The following is a 23,353-nucleotide window of genomic DNA, read 5'->3' as shown; positions in this document are numbered from 1 at the left end:
TGCAGTTCTTGGAAAGAAAGAACTGTAATAAGAAGCTGCATTACAATGAAGTATCAATATAACGAATGGATGGAGAGCAATTAATCAAAGAGGGTGGAACAAAGGACGCAGGGAATAGATGTAAATTACAAAATTCTCTCCAATTCTCTCTCCTCTGATCTTGAGCACGTGGTACAATGGGGGAAGAGGTGGCTGGTCACTTTTAATGCATCCAAAACCAAGCTTCTATCTTCACATCATCAACGCACTGACCCCCATCTGGCATCAATTGAAATGGATGGCTCTCGTCTTGGAGAGGCTCCATGTTTTGACAAGCTTCTGGGGTTGACCTTTACTCCTGATCTAAAATGGAACACGTACATCAAATCTGTTGCCAGGGACGCTGGGAAAATGGTGAGATCCTTCTACCGCTCCAGAAGATATCTCACTACTGATGCAATTCTCTATAAAAGCCAAGTACATCCAAGGATGGAGTACTGCTGTCACATCTGGACAGGAGCTGCTAAAAACAGCCTATCCTGCCTTGACAGAGTACAAAATAGACTTCGTGGTTTAGTGGGGGATGCCCTTTTCTCTTCCCTGCAACCTCTCTCCTACAGAAGAGACGTTGCAAGCCTGTCTTTGTTTTATCGCTATTTCCATGGCAGGTACTCGTCTGAGCTCCAATCCCTCGTCCCCCTCCTCGCCAATCTTTCACGAAAAACACCCGTCTGGCTGTAACTACTGTCAATAATTCAAACGTAGATTCCATGAGCAAAGCTTCTTTCTTAGAACTGCATGCCAGTGGAATTCTCTTCCGCTTGCCTGTTTCCCACCTGACTACAACTTGGACGTCTTCAAGTCCAACATAAACAAACTCCTGACAAACCGCCCCCTTAAGTAAGACACTATCAAAACCCCCAATACTAATGATTACTACAATACTATCTCATTGATTACTGTACGCGCAATAACCCTTATCCCTGAGTGGCCTTCGGGCCTTGATAAATGGTGACCCCCATGTAAAAAAAAATAGATAAGATAATTCAGAAGCAAACATGCCATATTAGTATATGTAAAAAAGAATAAGGCTAGTGAAGATGAGAGAAAGAAAAAAGGAGAGAGAGAGAGATAGAGAAAGGCTGCAGAGAATAAGGAAAGGTGGGCGCCAATAAAATTATAGATAGGTTTTTGCATTTTATCAAGAACTCTCAAACAGGACAAGCTCAAATATGACAATAGTACTTTAACATTCACTGTTCTATGTTTCCCACATTTTTTCAACGATCACCATAGTAATGCAATAATTAATACGACTACCAACAGGTACTTTTGATTTAGACCCAAAATGTATGCCGCACTTGCTTTTTGAAATTACATGGTGATGAGTATTGTTATGTCTTGCCTTACGAGTTGAACCTGGCTTGAGGTGAATGTGAGCTAAGGATCAGAATAGTTTTATGATAACTAATTATTGCGTTTTATTGGCTATACGTTTAAATTAACGTGCCATTGTGTTTAGTGTAAAGTATCGTAAATCTCTTCCATTTGCCTGTTTCCGAACTGACTACAACTTGATTGTCTTCAAGTCCAACATAAACAAATTCTTGATGAACCGCCCTCTTAAGTAATCCAATTTACCAAATTTTTTTTATTACTAACGATTATTACAATATTATCCCATTGACTACTGTACACTCTATAATCCTTATCCTCGAGTGGCCTCCGGGCCTTGTTAAGTGGTTACTCCTATGTAAAAAGAAATCGCTGAAGTGATTGCTGCCTAAATTTCGGTAAAACATGGTGTGATATGCATACACGTATATAGGCTGCCGTGTTGAAGTATAATGCTTGTATAGTTTTACATGTATGTACTGTCTTATAAATCTTTCTCCTCTATTGTTTACTTGACAAGCAGCCAACCTTGGCATACAAAAGAATAAACTCCCAGTTCAAAGCCCTCTTGAGGGGATTAACATTCTCTCTAATAGTTCCATATACTTTAAGTACTTTTGCACATAAGGCATATAGTTGACCCATTATCGAGGTTGCCTTGTCGCACAGGCGGTGGCGTATTATTATTAGCTTGCCTACATTTTTAGGCCAGAGAGAACGAGACAAATATCACGTACTTTTTCTAGACTTTTGCTGTTGCCTTACATGTAAGGCTGACTTGTTCGATCAAATCTTATCTGTGCGATAAACGCATATAAGGTGATGTATGCTCTCCGAACGCCTTGTTCTAACTTTTGGACCAGTATGAATTCGAACGTATAGGAACAATTACGTTGACACACCGGTTCTCTCAAGATCACCGAAGTTAAGCAACGATGAACGTGGCCAGTACTAGATGGGTGACCATTTGGGAAGGCTAGGCGCCGTATGTACCGCACTGAGTCGTAGAAAATTCCAGGTTGGTATCTGGGGGTGCGTTTTACTCACGAGGGGGGGGGGAGATACACCCCCGAAACAAGACGGAAAGCAACGGAAAACTACCATATTTACTTGTCTTCCCGAGATTACCATGCCCCAACAATTTGGAAAAATGTTTCTATTAGAAATGTATATCTTGCATGACTGAGAGCATGCCATGTCTGTCAGCTCTCGGTCAATTAGTTCTGTCAATGTTTATATAAATTCGCTGATATAAAGATTATTCGTGTTTGTTGATGAGAGACGACCTACTTAATACAAACGACCCACTTTATACAAACGTAAGAATTTTAGTTAACATTTCTAAAACATATTGCATAGTTCACCTGAAGTATCTAGTTTTTTACTGGATCAAGAAATAAATATGAATTTCATATGTGTCACAAACGCTTTCAAATCTGTGTCGGAGCATCATCAAATCAAAAACGTAAATGAACAAAAAAGCAGGAGAAAAGAAAACAAATGAATAAAGACACATCCTTGTGAATAACATACAAATACAATATACAAATATACAAATAACATACAAATAATACATTCTTAAAGCAATAAAAAAAATTTAAAATATAAAAAATATTCGAGATTAAAATTCAACAGACCACAATTATAATATTATCTATGAGAACAGCAATAATTTTAAATGATTAACGGAATGAAATTTTATCTTGTGATGCTAATTTTGGCATCACGAAATTTAAATTGTTAACGTCTTACGGATTAATCACCATAATACCACATTTACTCAAAAACCACTGGGTCGACTTGACTGAAATTTGTATTGGACCTGTACAGTGAATTAAGTATTATGGTATCCGGTCGCAGTACAATTAGGAATTTATAGGAATTAATAGAGATTAGTAATCGCAATGATAATATCAATGCAAAGAAATAGCTTAAAGTATATCAAATAATTTATGAATAAAATTTAAAATAAATTAAGTATGTAATACAATTCCAATATATTAGGATATAATTAAAAATAATAAAAATTGAGATATATTTGAATTCAATAAATTAGAGTGGATAAATTTTAATTATGGAATGATAACTAATAGTTATACCAACTAATCGTTCATTTGAATATAATAATTTTACTTAGATTATTGATAAATAAAACTCGTAAATATGGATTATTTTATATTGAAATGTTTTAAATATTAATATCTAATTTAAATAAATAATGTAATTCAATTTATAGTACAAATTGTGTTAATAAATAATATATAACAAAATAACAATAACATTAGATAAATATTTACTTATCAATATAATAAAAAACTGTTTAATATAACTAGGTTTCTATAAAGGGAAGCAATTCATTTTAATTTAAAAGTGAATTATCGCTATTTTAATTGTATTTAAACAAATTATAATAAAATATTACAAAACAAAAATTTTATATTAAAATTAAGTAAGATTAAAAACATAATTACATAACAATAAAGAATTATAATTTATGTAATAATAAATTGTATTAAAATAGTAACAAAACAAAATTATATATGCATATAAAATTAAGATAAACTCAACAATTAGTATGACCGGAAATAGAAGATATATGTTTTGGAATTAGTTTCGTATAAAACTAAATAAATATATATACATATGTTATATATATTACAATTATTAATATGTGCTAAGTAATATGTATATCTAGATCAATGTTAATAATAAATTAATAAAATACGAAATAGAATTTTCTTTAGTAATATATATCAAAATGAATACAATTTATTAATACGAATATTTAAATTTTAGTGACTTTACTTGAAAATTAAAAATGGCGTAATAAAATATAAAAAAATAGGTAATTGCAACGTCTTTACTAATTTCCGGATTTTCTAATTATGCTCAAATGCAGTTTATTTTCTTTTAGTGGATTGGTAGTTCTATTTCTTTTGATAAGCCAAGGGCCAAATAGATTTATTGGTTGATATAATAATTAGATGAATGATTTTCTGCTACGAAACAATCACTGTCAAGAATTGTAAATGTCAACCTAATTAAAGGAATAAATTGTAAAATGGTCAACATCATGAAATTTTGACTATAGACGTTTGTCATTTGTTTGATACACGCACACACACACACACACACACACACACACACACACACACACACATATATTAATAGAAGAAAGAATATTCAGATGACAGCAATACTGACTTTGATAAAAGTGTGTGAGGCATATGGTTTTAAAGAGGGAGTGAGAGAGACCGAGCAGTAACACAAAAAGGAAAGGATGCTTGGAGAAGGAAAACAAGAAAAAAATAATATAAAAGAGTTTCTAAATTTATTCATATGATTCTATCGTTGGCATTCCCCCCCCAACATCTTTCCAGCTAAAATTCTTTCAAGACTGACATAAGGTACTTATAGGAGGGAGCGACATGAAGGTCGCCAACATCCTAAGAAAAATTATTTATGTGGAACGAGGTGAATTAGACCTTGATACACGCATGTTTATTAGTCCGTGCCGTTAATCACTTAGCCACCGTCAAGTGTCTCTGCAAAATTAACAACCGTTTATTCACCTCTTTTCCTTCTACATCTTCTTTCTTTATACCCAAATTCTTATTTCTAACACCATATATTTTTTACGGGACATCTTCCCCGCATTTCTGATCGATTTCCAGTAGAGCCGTCATCTGGACGCTTCATGACTTTCCCAATGCGACCAATTTAAAACCGATTTTTTCTTCCTGTTTTGCGATTTTTAGAGTAATCCGTAATTTAAAAAAAAAATGTCAAAAAATTATTTCAATTAGCAACCGTTCCCTGTAAAACACGGTGACCCCCCCCCCAAAAAAAAAACGAGTATTCAATTAAATATTGTCAGCAACAAATCCACACATTCTAAATAACAATAAAAAAATTGACTATAAAAATCCTACTAAATTAACAATCCTGATTCTCACCCGAATACCCAGCTCATATTTTTAACGATTCCCAAAGCTTTAGTCACTATCGGCATCGCTGTCAAATGCACATTCAAGATTTTTTCTTTAGGTTGGATGATTTGGTCCAAATCCGTTCCATCTTTATTAGTATGCACTCACTAGGAGTTCTCGCACAGATCAGCATATGATAATCGGTGATGTTCCCTAATATCTCCCCGGATTTCCAATACTCTCCAGCTCTTTTGATAACCTCTGTAAATGTCTGCGTTATCCCAACCGCCGCTGACAATTGATTTCTCGCAAACAACATCCATTAGTCTTAACCTGGATTTGGTTGGCAATAAGTTTCCACAAAATCCCAGTCCTCTCTGCATTATTTCAGTGGATGTCTGGTTAGTGCTCTCACTCCTGGGTCTTTCTAATCTCCCCCCATTCCCTTTCAAAGTTTTTCAGTATCGTTCCTAGCGCTCCTACTATTAGCGGTGTTATCTTTACTTTCCTCATTTTTCAAATCCCTTTGATCTCTCTGGCTAGTTCCGTGAATTTGTCTTCCCAGTCTGCTTGATCTCCACTCTGCGTCCTGCTGGAACGGCAAAATCTACAATCTGGCAGGACTTTTCCTTCATGTAAACTGTTATGACATCCGGTCTTCTTGATTGGATCGGTTTATCCGTTTGTATATCCATGCCCCATAGGATCTTATGACTTTAATTTTCCAGTACTGCTACCATTTTTTGTTTGTACCATTTGTCTATGTGTTCATGATGCAATTGTTTGCATAATTGCCAATGTACTGTCTTCTCAACTTGATCGTGTCTATTTTTATATATATTTTAAGATAGTTTGCTGCATTCATTTATTATGTGATTTATTGTTTCGTCTCTTTGTTCGCATATTCTGCATTTGCTGTTTTATGGTGTCTTGTCGATCAATGCTTTGATATGGTTGGTTCTAATTGCGTAATCTTGTGCAGTGGTTATAAGTAATTCAGTTTTCTTGTTTATGTTTCCTTTTTGTAGCCATTTCTGTTTTCGTTAGTATCTTCTTTTGTAATCTTTAACAATCGTCCATATAGCTGTTTCTTTTCCCATTTTTATTCCTTCGTTTCTTTTTCAATCTTTGTTTGTTTCTTCCTTGTCTCTTGCGGCAGTAATTATTCTTTCGGTGTTCTGCATTATGTATTTTTCTAACTCTTTTTGTATTATTTACAGTTTTCTAGACAGACTAGCCCTCTTCCACCATCTTTTCTTTTCACATATAGTTGATCAGTATCATCCTTCGGGTATAGTGCATTGTGCATAGTAATGAGTGCCCTGGTCTTCTGATCGAGATTCCTTAGTTCTTTTTTGGTCCAGCTTATAAAATGTCCAGAGTATCTTATTAGTGACACTGCCCACGTGTTTATTAATTTTATTAGGTTTCGACTGTTTAGTTAAGTTTAGAAGAAGTTTTCTCGTTTTTCTGAAGTATGCCTTTCCTATCTTCTCTTTCATTTCTGTTACTTTGATGGCGTCTGCTTGTATCACCTCAAGTATTTGTAGCTAAATGTTAACCTAGTGCCCTCATGTCTGCTTGATTGGGCAGTACTATACCTTCTGTTGCTTCCTTTCCCCCGTCTCATGGTCAGCAGTCCGCACTTTTCCATGCCGAATTCCATTTGGATATCCTAGCTAAATATGCTGGTCGTGTTTATTAGTGTTTCTAGTTCTTTCTGTTTTTGCAAACAGTTTCAGGTCATCCATGTACATTAGGTGCTCCATTCGTTCTTCTTTGTTAGTGAACTTGTATCCGGCTTGACGTTTTCTTTTTCTGTTATTCAGGGGGTTATGGCTATAATGAACAGTAATGTTGATAGGGACTCACATTAGAAGACCCCTTTTTGTATTTTGATTTCAGTCATGTATTGTCCATCAGCTGTCAGTTCAAGTCATTTTCTTAATGGCTTTTATATCATTACCTGGTATTTTGTACATCCTCGGGCATTTTATTATCCATGCTTGCGGGATTCTATCATATGCTTGCTTATAGTCTATCTAAGCCATAGCTAAACTCTTTTTTCTACTTCTGACCTCCTTCAATATCCTTGGGACTATGTATAATACGTCATATTATTATTATTATTATTATTATTATTATTATTATTATTATTATTATTATCATCATCATTATTATTATCATTATTATTATTATTTTCATTATTATTATTATTATCATCATTATTATTAGTAGTATTATCATTATTATTATTGTTATTATTATTGTTATTATTGTTGTTATTATTATTGTTATTATTTTTATTATTATTATTGTTATTATTATTGTTATTAATATTATGGTTATCATTATCATTATTGTGATTTTCTTTATTATTATTTTTGTTATTACTATTATTGTTATTATTGTTATTGTTATTATTATCATTATTATTATTGTTATTATTATTATGGTTATGATTATAATTATTATTATTAATTTTTTTGTTATTATTTTCATTATTATAATCATCATTATTATTATCATAATTATTATTATCATTACCATTATTATAAGCATAATATTTTTATCATTATCATTATTATTATTGTTATTATTTTATTGCCATTATTATTGTTATTATTATCTTTATTGTTATTATTATCTTTATTATTACCATTATTATTATCATTATTATTATTGTTATTATTATTGTTATTATGATTGTTATTGCTATTGTTATTATTATTGCTATTATTATTAGTTTATCATTATTATTGTTAATATTATTACTATTATTATTGTTATTGCTGGTATTATTATTATTATTATTATTATTATTATTGTTATTGCTGGTATTATTATTATTATTATTATTATTATTATTATTATTATTATTATTATTACTCTTATTATTATTGTTATTGCTGGTATTATTATTATATTATTATTATTATTATTATTATTAGAGTGACAACAAACATTCCTAGATTTCCAGTACGCAAATAATAATAACCACTACAAATAATTTTGCGCCATTACATCAGCTGATTATCATTGAATTCCCACTGGCACCGGCCATTGGTCTGCTCTAAGATTTGTGTAAATCAAAGTCTCCAAGATCTAGCTACTCCCAGTGCTCTCCGCACGATTCTAGTAAAAGTCTGGTTAGTGTTGCCTTCCAATCATTCCATCCACCTTTAACCTTCACCACTATTTTCTTTCTATAATCTTTCTTCTCTTATAAATAAAAATATAATTTTTGCAGGGGAATAATTTATGTTACACCGGCCGTATAAGTTTAAGATCGTCAAGCCGAAATCATAAACAGACAGAATTTGATGGACAATATTATCTATATATTAATACGATAACGTGTGTGTTCTTTTGTGTGTCACGCTTACATCTGGGTCGTTTCATTGTTATGTTCTTCTATTTCTTGTCATAAATAATTTTACTAAGAGTTCTTCATAAGATTTGGTTTCTATTTCGACTATAGCTGATGGCACTTAAATCATCTGTTTTTTTTTACAAATAATTTTATCAAGAATTCTTCATAAGTTTTGGTCTCGGTTATGGCCGAAGGAACTCAAGTTTTTGTATATATATATATATATATATATATATATATATATATATACATATATATATATATATATATATATATATATATATATATATATATATATATATATATATACACACATTTGTTTCATAAGATTTTATTTCGGTTTCGATTCAAGCAAATGAACCCAAGTCATATGGATATATGTTCTTTACTTTTGAAATCGCTACTTTATAGCATATAAAAATCGATAGAACATTAAGTCTATAGTAATATGTACGAAGATTGCAAGAATTAAAATATCATATTAGAGTGTACTTTACGACCAGGCTTTACCGGGCGTTCGTGCTAGCTTATATAAATTTGCAGTTTTAACAAAACGCTACTATAATATTTAAATGCCTCTATTTACACTGAACATCTACACAATTCCAACATAAATATATTACTTATGAATGAGTCCCTTGTGGAATTTCCATAGGTCCCGCTAGTCATTATTATTCTTTTATTTATTGGGGGAATAATCCATTTCGCAAATTATTCCTCGTTATTTATAATAATCAATAGCGGATTGATTTTATAAACATACATACGCAATCTACATAAATTAAAATATCATGTTTAAGCCTATTGTACGACCGGGAAACAACGGCAAGCTGGTGTGTGTATATATATATATATATATATATATATATATATATATATATATATATATATATATATATATATATATATATATATGTATAAGCGGCATGCTTCTATCTTCTAAATATTTTATAGAATCTGCAATAAATACTTATTGTCAATAAATTCTTGGTCATTGAATTTCTCGGCTGATGACTATATAACTTTGTGCTGATTAAGAATCCCCGAATTTTCGAATTCTGATTTAGATCCATCAAAGGAAAACAAATGATGGGCGCATAGTCTCTTGTGATGTAAAAATAATAAATATCGTAAGTATTCTGGGGTAGTTAACACCCCTATATTCATGATAAGATGGACCCGTCTTACCCTATGTAAGACAGACATTTCTGCTCTCGAGTGAAGAGCACACAAGCAGTAATGAATACAAGGATTCTTTCAACTTAATATTGTGAATCCTAAACAGGACCACAACATTGTCGACGTATGGATCTTATTATAAATTTTCCTAATGTGTGCGTGTGTGTGTGTGTGTGAGACGCAGTTTATCTCAGCCTACAGGCAACCCACCCAGGCAAGTAAGGTACCAAAATGAAGCTTATGACCCAGCGGATGTTTAAGTAATATTTATATTCATGTATGGTGTATGGAAATGCAAAAAAAAAAAAATAAAATTAATGCAAAAAATGAAAAAAAATAACGATTTACTAAACAACGTTTTATTTACTGGATAATTTTCCGGCACAAGGACTCAAGTTTGCCCAGCTGGTTCGAAAAAAGAACCCACACGGCTCACATTTGGATAAACAACCAACTTCTGGTGAACAAAGTCGTATTTCCACCTTCTTTGGAAAAGTAAATGGTGGCTCCACAAAGTGTTATCAACGACACAAGAAAAAAAAAAAATAATAAAAATAAATAAATGAATAAATAAATAAATCTTCGGAGCGGGGTGTTCTGGGGTAGTTAATACCTCTATATTCATGATAATATGGGCCTGTCTTACCTTATATAAGCCAGACATTTCTGCTCTCAAATGAAGAGCATACATACAGTTTAACCGCTCGTGGTGAACACAAGGACTCTTTCACTTTAATATTGTGAATCCTAACCAGGACCTCAACAGTAAGGAAAACTATCCCAGTGCTAATATCAGATGTAGTTGTCCCAAGCAACATGAATTCAGAGAAGCTTTTAATTGTCAAGTGCAAATTTGAAAAAAAAAATGGTAGCTTTAATTCAGTTAGGATCAGCAGAGCGTAGTTCCTTTCTCGTGTCAAGCTGAAAAGCTATAATTGACAAATTCAAAGACACTCAGAATATAGTGATTCTGGATTCTGATTGGTTTGTCCGTATCATTCGTGGCTCTAAATATAATGCTTGTGATCACACTTAAATATTATGCCAAAAATATTGCAACAATATATGAAAACCTATCCTTTCTCTTCAGTGTAGGCAAAGAAGAGAACATATACTACACATGGATCCTAACCTGAAAAACACTTAGTAATCGTAAAATTCCTTTATACGTTTCTTTTTGGGTTCGCTTTTGTTTTTTTTAAATGCGAATATGACCATCGGAATTCTCCAAATATTTCCAATGGATAAGATTTCTTCCGTGCTTTTTTTGTCGTTGGTTTTTCCTTCCCTCGCGGAAGCGCTACCTGCGCCGTAGCCACCACTCTTGCCTGCCAAACACCAACCTGCTGTACGAAACCGATGCAGATTCATTTTCGCAAAGCCGGATTTTTCTGTTGACCCCCACAAAGTTCACAAGCCATCTCACGCTCCGGTAATTCTTATAACACCTAGGAGACTCTTTTGTTGGCCCCATGGACAACCCCTTCCTCTGAATAAGACAAAAAAGACAAGAGAAAAAATATAACGAAACATAAGCCGCTTTGAACATCCGTGAGGCTCGCATGTCTAGAAGAAAAACAAAATATAATAAATGGTTTCAGGGTCACCTAAAGCCATTATTTACTGAGACTAGTAGAGGGAATTTCGTAGTCTTGTCCATCTCCCCCTCTCTCTCTTTCTCATTGTCTTTCTTTCTTTCTCTCGCGCAGGATCTATATCTACTCGACCTCTTTATTTCTCGTGTTCTTTTTATTTATCTATTTCCGCTTTCTTTCTTTCTTTCTTTTTATTTTCTTTCTTTCTTTATTTCTTCTTTCTCTCTTTCTGCTCCTCCCCACTATATTTCTCATTTTCTTTCTATCTCTCTCTTGAACTAACTTACCCTTCTCTCTTATCTCTCTTTGCCGTTGTCTCTCTGTTTCCCTTTTTGTCTCTTTTGTTTTCTCTCTCCATTTCACTTTTTCTCTCTTTCCTACCTTCGCTTTACCCTCTTTCTCTCACTGTTTGTTTCCCTCTCCTTCTCTCTTTCTCAATTTCCTTTTTTACCACCTCTCTTTTACTATATCTCCTTTTCTTTGTATCCACAAATTATTATCAAATGTTCTGTCACTAGCTCTGTCACGTTTACATTTGAAATAGTATTTTCATCAGTCTGCCTTGCGTTATTTTAATGGCCGTATTTATAAAAATTGACTCTGATCAGCTGTTTATCGACTTGTCACGTTGGAGTTTGAATTCGAATATTCATAGCCAAATGCATAGATTGAAAGGACGTATCTTAAGAATATCTGTTGTTTTTGGTGTTGCGTTTTTAAGTAATTCTATTTCTGTTCTATACAATTGCCAGATTGCATTATTTGCAGGATCATCGCCTTTCTCTCGCCGAGAAAGACACAGTTTTATGACACATACAAACATACAACACGCATTATCTGAAATATGTGAATGAGTTGAACGTGGTCAAGAACTTATTTTTATTATATATATATATATATATATATATATATATATATATATATATATATATATATATATATATATATATATATCACTAGCGGTCCAGCCCGGCTTTGCTCCGGCCCTATGTACTGTTCATAACTTTATGTGCATATATATATATATATATATATATATATATATAAATATATATATATATATTTATATATTTATATATATATATATATATATATATATATATATATATATATATTAAAAAGTTTGACTCATGTCCAGGTAACCTACCTCTAAAATTTCAAGTGTTTAGACCCAAAATTGGCAGAGGAGTTTGGTAGAGTATGCAAAGGGCAACGCTTTCAAATTTGACCTCTTAGCAGCCAAATTGTCGCCCAAAAACTGATTAAAAAGCTTGCTGCATGTCTGAATACCCTTTATGTAAATTTTCAAATGTTTAGATCCAAAATTGGCTGAATATGTTGCTAGAGACCATAAAGGTAAAATCTTTTGAATTTTTAAGCCTTGGCAGCCAAAGTTTCGATTAAAAAGCTCGCCCTATGTCTAAATACACTTTATGTAAAACTTCAAATGTTTAGATCCAAAATTGGCTGAGTAATGTGGTAGGGATCGCAGAGGTCAATGTTTTTAAACTTTGACCCCAATTTCGACCCCTTAAAATTTATTTTTTGGACCCAAATCAAATGAAAAAATTTGATCCATGTCCAAGTAAACTGCGTCTAAAATTTCAAGTGTTTAGACTCAAAATTAGCGGATTTCAAAGGACAAATTGTTGAACTTTGCTCCTTGGTAGCCAAATTTCTGGCCAAAACCCAATTAAAAAGATTTTCCCAAATCTCAATATCCCTTATATCAAATATCGAGTCTGTAGACTGAAAATTGACAGAGTAATTCGGTAGTGAAATGTATACACATAGACACACACGTACAGACAATTTCACTTTTACAAATATATAAATTTGTTTACGTGTATGAATACAAAATGACTTTCGAAAACGTTTCTTTCAAAAGCACATATTTAGACCGACCATTCGGTCTTCTTCAGAGTGAATGATGAGAATAGGAGTGCAAGGCGGACAGGCCTAGCAGCAGGAGAAGGACGCGAGTAGCCAATGATGTTAAGATCTATCTTAATACGGCCATCCCAATATTTTAAAGTTGGAATGGTCAGCAACTTTTATGGCCTTTATTCAAAACCAAGTCTTTCATAAAATGTTGAATTGGACAGCCACACACTCCCACGAAGACACTCGGATATGTAAACATACATGCATGTACACCCGTACAGTACCACACATTCTTCTGCACGTACCCCTACACACACCGAATAGGCGCACACACACACACGTTTATAGACGTACGTACACATACACACGGTGAATGATGGACAGATATCGACAGATAAGATATGGAAACTTCTGACAAAAGCTGATGCTTCTAATTAGAATCATAAACTTATGATTCTAGGTATGGAGACTGGGTGAAAGGATAACGTTTCTTTGCTTGTCTGGATTTTATGTATGCCCGTCCGCTCAGCCACACGAACAAATTGAGCGGTACCACTCCTGGCCTGTTTACCCACATAGCTACCCTTTGTGCATCTGGTGCAGTTCATTAGGTAGACTACATTGGGACTATGGCAAGTGAGAGCGAGAGTTTAAGTTGAATATTTTTGCCTGGAGGCGTAAATATGTCGTCGGTATTAATGTGTTTGAACGCATCTGGGGTTGTTGCATGCTTGAGGTGCGAAACTGTTGTGCATTTTTGTGGATGTTAGTAGTGACCGTAGATTTGGGGGTTGTTTTCACTAAGTGGAAGCGTGTTGTATAATGTGTTGATGGTGGGGGTCATGCTGTAGTTGTTTGAAAACCTGTCTAAGGGGTTTGTGAAGTTTATCGGTGTTGTTCTTGTAGTTAAATACCATTGGTATTTTTTAGGATGATTTGTTGTTTTTATACGTAAGTAGATTTAGCCTGCTTATATTTTCGTCTTTCGCAATTGATTTATTATTATTATTATTATTATTATTATTATTATTATTATTATTATTATTATTATTATTTTAAGAGGGTAATTTCTATAAAGGAAGTGGTTGGCCAAAATTCCAACTTGTTTGTCATACTCGATCGGCTCTGAGCAGATTATTTTGAAGCGTATTCACTGGCTGTAGGTAATAGATTCTTTGGTATCGATAGGGTGGCAACTATATAAATGGATACATAAAAAACACCTTGTGTGTGTGTGTGTGTATTCGTTCCCCCAAAACTCGGAAACAGATGGACCGATTTTTTAAAGGTTTCAACAAATGTACTTTATGTGCCTGGTAGTGTTCTTAAATAGATTTTGATTCGGTATTATCTTATTAAGTATCAGAAATCAATAATCGATAAAATCCGATTAAAGAAGTATCAGTTCGATTTTGACTGAGCTTAACGTACTGATACAGCCTAACACCACAAGTCTATCTTAGAAGTTTTATCACCGCACAAATATGAAAGTTTTATCACCGCGCATATTGAACTTTCTCCTGGTGCATCGTAGTGGATTCCGACCAGAGCAGGCAATCAATCGATTTGATTAAAAAAATGGACAATTTCACTGATTCCGATAAGCAATAAATGTATTTGATGTGTGGAGCATTCGTTGGTCCTAATTCAATCTCGGGTAACGTTGGGGCACCTTCTAGTATACATGATGATTGCAACGTCTTGTCAGACGAGTGCCACTCCCTCAGACATCTAAAATCCATGAGCCCAAATGCCTGAGGGAGTATCCATACAAATATGATGTTACAGAGTCTTAGCTTTGTACGACAGCTAAGTCTCTCTCTCGGTTCAAAATGTTGAGATCCAGCAACAAGCAAGAGCAAGATAGCCAGCAACAAATTAAACTGCAGACCAGCTTAATGAAGTACTGGGCTTCCGCTTTATGGTTTTATAAATCAGAGATTTGCTTCTCCTAGAAAGGTTGCCTTCACCACGGCTTACGGGAGCCCTCTCTACCCCAATACACATATACACACACACAGTTGGTGCTAGTTGGCCGTTGACCCAGAAAAAAGAGTTCATTCGCCCTTTGGAAGGTCTTGTTTTTAATCCTACAGGGAGACTAGTCGCCCTCCTCACCAACAAGTCTGGTGGGGGAACCAGTTTAGTCGCCGGTGACCCGACCATGAGGCAGGTAGTACTGGGTTACATGGTAGCAGTAGCATATGACATGACCTGACATAAGTATACATACATACATACATACATACATACATACATGCATACATACATACATATTGTTAATCGTTACACTGATGATTCACGAAAGGATAAAACACTAGTGTCTGTAATATATATATATATATATATATATATATATATATATATATATATATATATATATATATATATGAGGGAAAGGGAAAGCAGATTATATATAAGCCCTTTTCTTGGTTAATGCACTTTTGCTAAATCATTGTGCCTACTGATTACTTAACGTAACATCATAAATTTATAAAACTCACTATGTCTATCTCTACGTTTCCAATGTGCATTTTACCCGAGATGCCAGGCTGCAGAGCGGTGAGAGGCGAGTAAATGATTGCACTTTTAGTAGTCCGTTCTTTTATGGATTTTAAAGCGGTAAAAATAGCCGCTAAGGCGACAAAATTATAAAAAAAATGAATGGAATGTAGCAGGCAAATTCCACATAAAGTACTCTTCTACACATGCGCAAATATACATTTATACGATATGTTTTACAGTTTTTCATTTGGTTAACAATAATTTCAACGGTAACGACTGAGCCTGGCGCCCGAATTCATAAGATCTGATACCTACAACACACAAATATATCGAAAAAGAAGTCTAATTCCTCAAAGGAATGCCAACAACAAACTCGTTTTCGAACAAAATAGAAAAGGATAAACTCCTACACTAGTATTTTCACACCGAAATAATCTGACAACGAAGTAGCATACTCAACTAATAAGGTAGCCTTTCAACGGTGTTACAAATATACCTTATATAAGTACTTAAGACTTCGGATAAAGAAAGAAAATATAAATATCTCCAAACTGTACTTGAAAAAGATTTCGACTAAAACAAAGAAAATAAAATCTGCAAGATTTTTCAAATCAAATAGTCCCCCCCTCAGAAAACAAACATAAACTTTTTTTAACGTACAGCATTAAACCATTATTAGTAAAATTCATCCGGTTATTAGAGAAAGAAATTTATTCGAGTAAGTGAACTCCGCCCTAAAAAAAATCTACAAGGTAGACGAATTCCAGACTATTATTGTTCAGATGATGAGAACCAAGATGAAACAGCAGAACCTACAATAGATAACTGAAGGAATGTTGATGTAACAAGAATAACACAACAGTTAGGAACTGTTGTATACAGCAGATTAATAGACTACCTCTTACCTAAAGAACACTGATCTGGAGTTCGTGGACAGCGTGGAGTTACTATCAGAACTTTTCAGTTACAATACGTCATTTTTCCATAAAATGTGGAAATGTTTTACTTTAGCTGAGAAATCGACGAAATTACTTAGCGTTTGTGTTGCTTGTAAACAAGCACTATAACAACTTTACACTAGTGAAATTGTCGGCAAATGCTTTTAAATGTCTCATTTTGACTCAGGGACTAATATCTCCCATAAATGCAAAAAATAGACTAAGAGTACTAGGGAAACTTGAAAACGAACTCACTCTAGCTCTGCAGAAACTTGCAGAGGATTGCCAAATAGAAGTAAGCGTGGGAAACAATTTTAATAACAGATAGGATTTGAACGTAGCATATATCAAAAAAGTAAAGTTGAAATCCAAATATTACTCTCCTGAAAAAGAGGAAAAAGAAAATGTTCAATTACATTTTCAGTTTAAATAAACAAAGAAAGAAAAATATACGGCTACCCACATTTCAAATAGGGCGAACCATACAAAAATAGAAAAAATATCCCTGTGACTATGCGTATGAAGACAACGGCGAAACAACAAAACGTGATGACTAATACTAATTGTTGATTCTTAGCCAAATAATATTTTAATGGAAATCAGTCCAGTCAACGCAATTTGATCTAAGAAACTAAAAAACATCTCAATGTCAGAAAATAGCCAAAGGTAAGAGTTAGTGTGATAGATTCTTAGCTAACAGTAATTTTCCCCCCATTTGTCATAAAATGGAATGAGAGAACTAAAGGATAAACATAAGGGAAACGAGAGTTACGAGGCGGTCGAAAGTAAATGCAATGGTTTAAGAGGAGGCACAACAAGAATTTGCCAATATTGAACTTCAAAATCACTATGCTATAATCAGCTGGGAAGCAGTCGTACGATATTATATTCTACAAAAGTAATGTCTTTGGAAAGGAACGTTGTTCATGTAAGTCTTGCTTGGATTGAGGTACACAGATTCTTAGTATGAGCAATATGTGGAAATTATTTTTCTTCTCTCTGTGCTGTCATGTCAATGAACATTACTTATTTGACAGTCCAATAACCAGAATCATTTGAGTAACTCTTAAAGACATTGTTCTATCAGCTAATGTAGAATACGAGCTGATGTAAATTACGATGAATATATTTAAAGATACAATAGTTTTCAATGCGGTCTCTCGATGCCATATTAATGGGAAGTAATTCTCGGAATTTTAATCGATTACAAAGAGAATATGCTATCCTATTTTCGTCTACGTTTTGTTCTTAGCTGATTGCCTCCACAAATATTCAAATCCCATCGAAAGTCATAAAATATAACAGTACACTAAGAAATCCAACATTAGAGGTCTGTGGCCAAAGATTCTAGTGGTTTATCTTAAGAGCACATGATCACAAAACTCGATCCCTAAAATGGTCATGGAATCTGCGCATCGGGAGGAGGCGGTTTTCCATGCGATATGGATACTTTCAAAGAAGACGCCGATTTCTTCTGTTTGATTCTATCTTCTCCCCACTGGTCATACTAGATCAGCCGTCTAAAGATACTGGCTTCCCGATTTAAGCCTAACGGTCCTCACGGGTGTTAAAAGACAATTTTTAGATTTCGAATAAGAGAAGTAATTTTTTATATAAAAATACATTTATATTAAACTAAATTGAAAGAAAATAGGAAACGTTAAAGTGACTATTCATTAGCCATGAATATGCGGTGTATTCTAACAATGCAAATTCTACTATTACGTCGATATCAATCTGACTACGATGTTTCACTGCAGTTATGCTTAGGCACTCAAAAATCAAACGTAAACATTTAATAAATAGAAATGTATAGTTAAAAGTATAAATAATTTAGTCCTCTTTATCGACATTCCACAATAGGAGTGACACACCCGATTTGCAATAAACTAACCCGAAGGGCAAGAAGGTAAAGCCCAGGAGTATGTGCTGCCTAGAATTGCATACCTCAACCATTAGAGAACAAACCTCTTCATCAATAGCTTAAAATTTAGTAGATTTGGGGCTTATAGAAAACTTCACTATGTTTACCCACAAAAACGGCTTCGAAGATTAAATATTGTCACTTAAACGCCACAGTATGTAAGGGAACCTGATTTTTAGCGTTGGTTAACAGAAATTATATTCACATTTAATATTTCATACTTTATATATTTTAATTCTATACTCAAGCCGTAGTGTCCGCCAACACTCGTAAACATTTTTAGGTGTTCCATCACCACTTTTGTTCCAACAGCTTTGTGGAAGAGTGTCAAGTTGTTAAAAGCAGCAGAAGCAACTCAAGTTGTATTTACGTATCTACCCTCAATGGAACAAAAAACTCAAATCAACAGAAGAAATGAGGATATATACTGCCGAAATGTGGTGCGTACTATAAAATTTGGAAAACCCACATTTGTACCTCTTTTTCCTTATATTTCTATACAGACAGCACAATTCAGTCTATTAATGGAATCAGTAGAACCTCAACAATAAGGTATCCACAGCTCAATTGCATTTACATACATATAAACGCACGTGGCGCCAGCCAAAATGAACACGTATACTCAATTCCCATCATTTAACCCTTTCTACCTAAAATGTTTTCGGGTATTTTCAAATTTAAATACCTACGAACTTTTCATTTTTGATTGTCTAAAGATGTTGCATATACTAAAAATATATTTTCGTCTATTTCAAATAATATATAGAATATGCAGATGTATGGCATAAGCACCTTGACAAACTGGTTTCCGTTAGATCACAAAGAGGTGCATGTGCTCTTCAATTATTAAGGTCTTGTTTCCAGTCGTCTTGCACTTCGTATTGCCACTGGAACTAAACTGTCGAGCTAAGAGAGATGTGGTTGGTTATTGCTCAACCCTTGTTTGGAAAGTATACACGCAGTCATCCTGACAGAGAACATCCATTGTCTTTCAAGACTCAATGGGGACAATGGTGCGTCATAATAAATATATAATAGAAAACATTAAATCAAAAGGAAATAAACGTTTATCTTCAATGTCATGACGATGTCTAACATATCCAGCTCCAAAGTGACATTTTAAAAATAATCAGATTGTATAAATGTGGTTAAATAATCAAGTGTTAACTATTCTACACCTTCCAACCTTGTTTCGCATCTTCTACAGTGTGCAAGATGAAAATAACAACTAACCTAAAAAGGAGACAAGAATAAAACTTCTCTCGATCTAGAAGGATTTCTTCCTCACTGACAGAGGAGATAAACTATGAAGTGTAGTTTTAGAACAGAGACTATACCTTTTCTAAGTCGGTGATGCTTAAGTTTAAAGTAGCATTTTTATCATTAAATGCGTAGATTGAATGGATGTGTCTTAAAAGTGGATCCATTATTGTTTCTACATTGAGGAACAGACGTTCAATATTCAAAATTTGCTGGCAAATTCCATAAAATAGTTCCTCGCTAAAAATTCGCTTTGCTGAATGTCAGGCTTAAATTTTCGCTCTTGGATTTTTGACGTGAAGATATCAAAACATTTTATCATTTGTTTTTTTTTTTAAATAAAAATACCAACGTTTCCATTGACGTCTAGGAAAGGTTAATTCCTTGCTTTTCTTTTTTATTTCTTTGCTACCGCATTTCTCCTCATGTTCACCTACGAAAATATATTTTAAAATATAAAATTAACGATAGACATTTGGACGATTTTTTTAACTCATAAATCAAATTCTTGCTTTGCGGATTCATCTACGATTCTCAAGATAAAAATAGATTTAATAAAATTGGATAATTCATGAAAAATCCAAAATGCCACGGTATTTAGAGCCTCGCAAAAGAAGAACAATAATTCTCACAGGTTTAAGCATTAAACATTAAAATTTAACAAACGGGTTTTATTGAACTTATAGTGAGACGGAAATGCAAATCAATGAACGCCAGAAAAGCGACTGGCTTGAATATCCACCCTCTTTCTTTCTCCGCTCCGTTTAGATATGCTCTCCTGTTCACTTCCAAAAGTAAGACAGAGTTTCACACAAAGGTGTTAACGCAATATTTTACAACTAATGAAAATTGTTTTAAACCTAAAATCTAACAAGCCTTGGCCGAAATTAGTGGACCTTATAAAACGATAATAATTCTGCAACACTTCCCCGTCACGATACCACACATACGCGCATCTCTTGTTAGGGTTGATAATTTTTTAGTCGTTCTTCAAATTATTCTCAAATCAGCAATCAGACATCAAAGACTCCTAAACTCTAATGAGAATGATCCTCATCGAAAGACACGTATCTGCAGGGATTTTCAAACGCACCAGATCAATAATGATTATGTAAAGTTATCAAACGCACAAAATATACATAAGTGCCCCTCTTTGAGTAGCTGAATTTTTTCAATATTAAAACTTGCGCTGCTGGACAGGCTAGTAATCAGCATCTTAAGATGCGCCCATTCAGTCTGAGCGATAGGGGGGAAAAGTCCATTCAAACTAAACTGTGACGAAGCGACAAAAATGCTGTTTGAAACTAAAGTGTGACATTGCAAACTGAAACGTGACAGACCAAAGAAAGTTTATTAAACTTAAGTGAGAAAAAGCAACGAAAATGCTATTTAAAAAATAGTGTAATATTTCGTGGATTATTCGGGCCACTGTTCTCATCTTGAGTGTTAGTTTCACAGCTTTTCAGCCGATATAACCTCCCACCTTCTTCAAGTGTATCTTATAGAACTCGGGAATTTTTCTCTCGAACTTGGAAATCTGCACAGAATCCTTTATTTAATCCACGGGGGTAGTTACGTCATGGATCCTTGCAGGCCCAAGCATAACCGATAAAATTCTTGCTAAAATTCAATTTGTATGCGACAATATTCTGGAGATTCAAAGTTCAATCCACAGTGCGAGCGATACATAATACAATTGCAAATTATTTATCATTTTTACTCCATCATGGATGACAGAACAAGAATATGCTTTTTAAGTGAATTAAATAAAATTTTCCATTCTAAATTCCGTGCAGATGCTCGAATTTGACAAAATACATCTGAAGAAGGCCGAAAGATAGTCGGTAAAAACGCCATTAAAAACGACATTTAGGAAAATATTATTTAAAGATTTATCTTAAGAAACGAGTAAAAATACTATGACAGATTCATGAAAATACTATCACGAACTTAAGTACAAACAAGCAATGAAAATGTTATTTGAACATCACAAACCGGCGCAAAAGCTATTTCAAAATGAAGAGTCAATGGAAAATGTGACACAGAGTTGTGAAGATGGAATTTTGAAAGGTAAGCGCCCTAGAAGAAGAGGACTCTGTAAAAATGTCTGGGCAGCTCCAATGGCATTCTTGCGTAAGGCACCTTAGGCGATTAGTAATAAACTACACCTTTAACCAAAGAAAATTATTTATCTCTTTCCCACTATGGGAAGATGTGACACAAGTGTCGGAAAGTAGGATTGAAGAATCAGACCTTTAGAGGAAAAGCATTCTGACCTGCAAAAATTACTTAGCGACCTCGTCGGCATTTCTCGCTAGGGGCGCCTTATGTAGTTAGCAATAAACTAACTCTTCTCAAAGGGTGAATTATTTATTCCAATTCCCACGGCGGAAAGGGTCGGAAAGTGCGATTGAAGAGACAGAACCATAAAAGAAGCGCATTCTGGGCTGCATAAATGCCTGAGCAGTCTTATCGATATATACCGATAGGGGTGCATCATGCGATTAGCAATAAACTAACCATTTCAAAGGATTAGAAAAAAACTGTGAGGATAGATCTCATAGAACTAGACATAAGAGAACAAGTTACCTCAACGATGGCCTAGATTCTGGTGATCCATTAATTGGACACACTAACGAGAATGCTATTTAAATTCTAAACGTGACAGACGAAGAGAAAGACAGAGCTCTCATGAAGATGTAAAGATATTTGAACTTATACTTAGCAGACAACTTAATAAATGACGGACAAAGCACCAGGTATGGATACGAGGATGCACATAATCAATAAATAAACTAATCTTCTGGATGAAGAAAGAAATACATCTTTTCCTTTTTACCAAGATTCTGAATGTTCAATGTGCTTAAAAGACACGGTCTCATAGCGACACGCACACTTAGCTAAAAACACTGACCCCGAGCTGTCCTTAATACAAAGCCAACAACGAAAGAAAAGAAAAACACTTAAAGATTAAAAAGACTCATCATGACTGTTATCTTTGGAGTTGATCCTGCTTCTTGGGAATCAAGGTTCGGCCTAAAGAAATATTCATGAGTTTTCCCAAATAAAAATGTATATCTCAAGTAAAGAAACGCAAAGAAAACAAAGTCATTTTTGAAACAAAGAAAAGTTGTTTAAAAAAAAAAAAAAAAAAAGATAAGATAATTTCTGATATCCAGACATCAGTAGTTGTAATTGTTTTTCTTTCTTTATTCTTGGCGAATCTTTTTGAAAGTAATGATTAGTTCGTTGGATATTTTGTCTTATTGGAGACGTGTGCAAAATAATTATTCGACACTGATCGCGTGAGGCTGAAATAATTTTCATTAGCCCTTTCGCCGATTCTCGGCATCCCTTATCTCTTTCTTTCTCTCTCACACACACGCATATAT

This window comes from Euprymna scolopes, chromosome 14, assembly GCF_053919585.1.
Source record: "Euprymna scolopes isolate OS-2025 chromosome 14, ASM5391958v1, whole genome shotgun sequence".
Lineage (NCBI taxonomy): Eukaryota > Metazoa > Mollusca > Cephalopoda > Sepiida > Sepiolidae > Euprymna > Euprymna scolopes.
Note: the sequence above shows the minus strand (reverse complement) of the source record.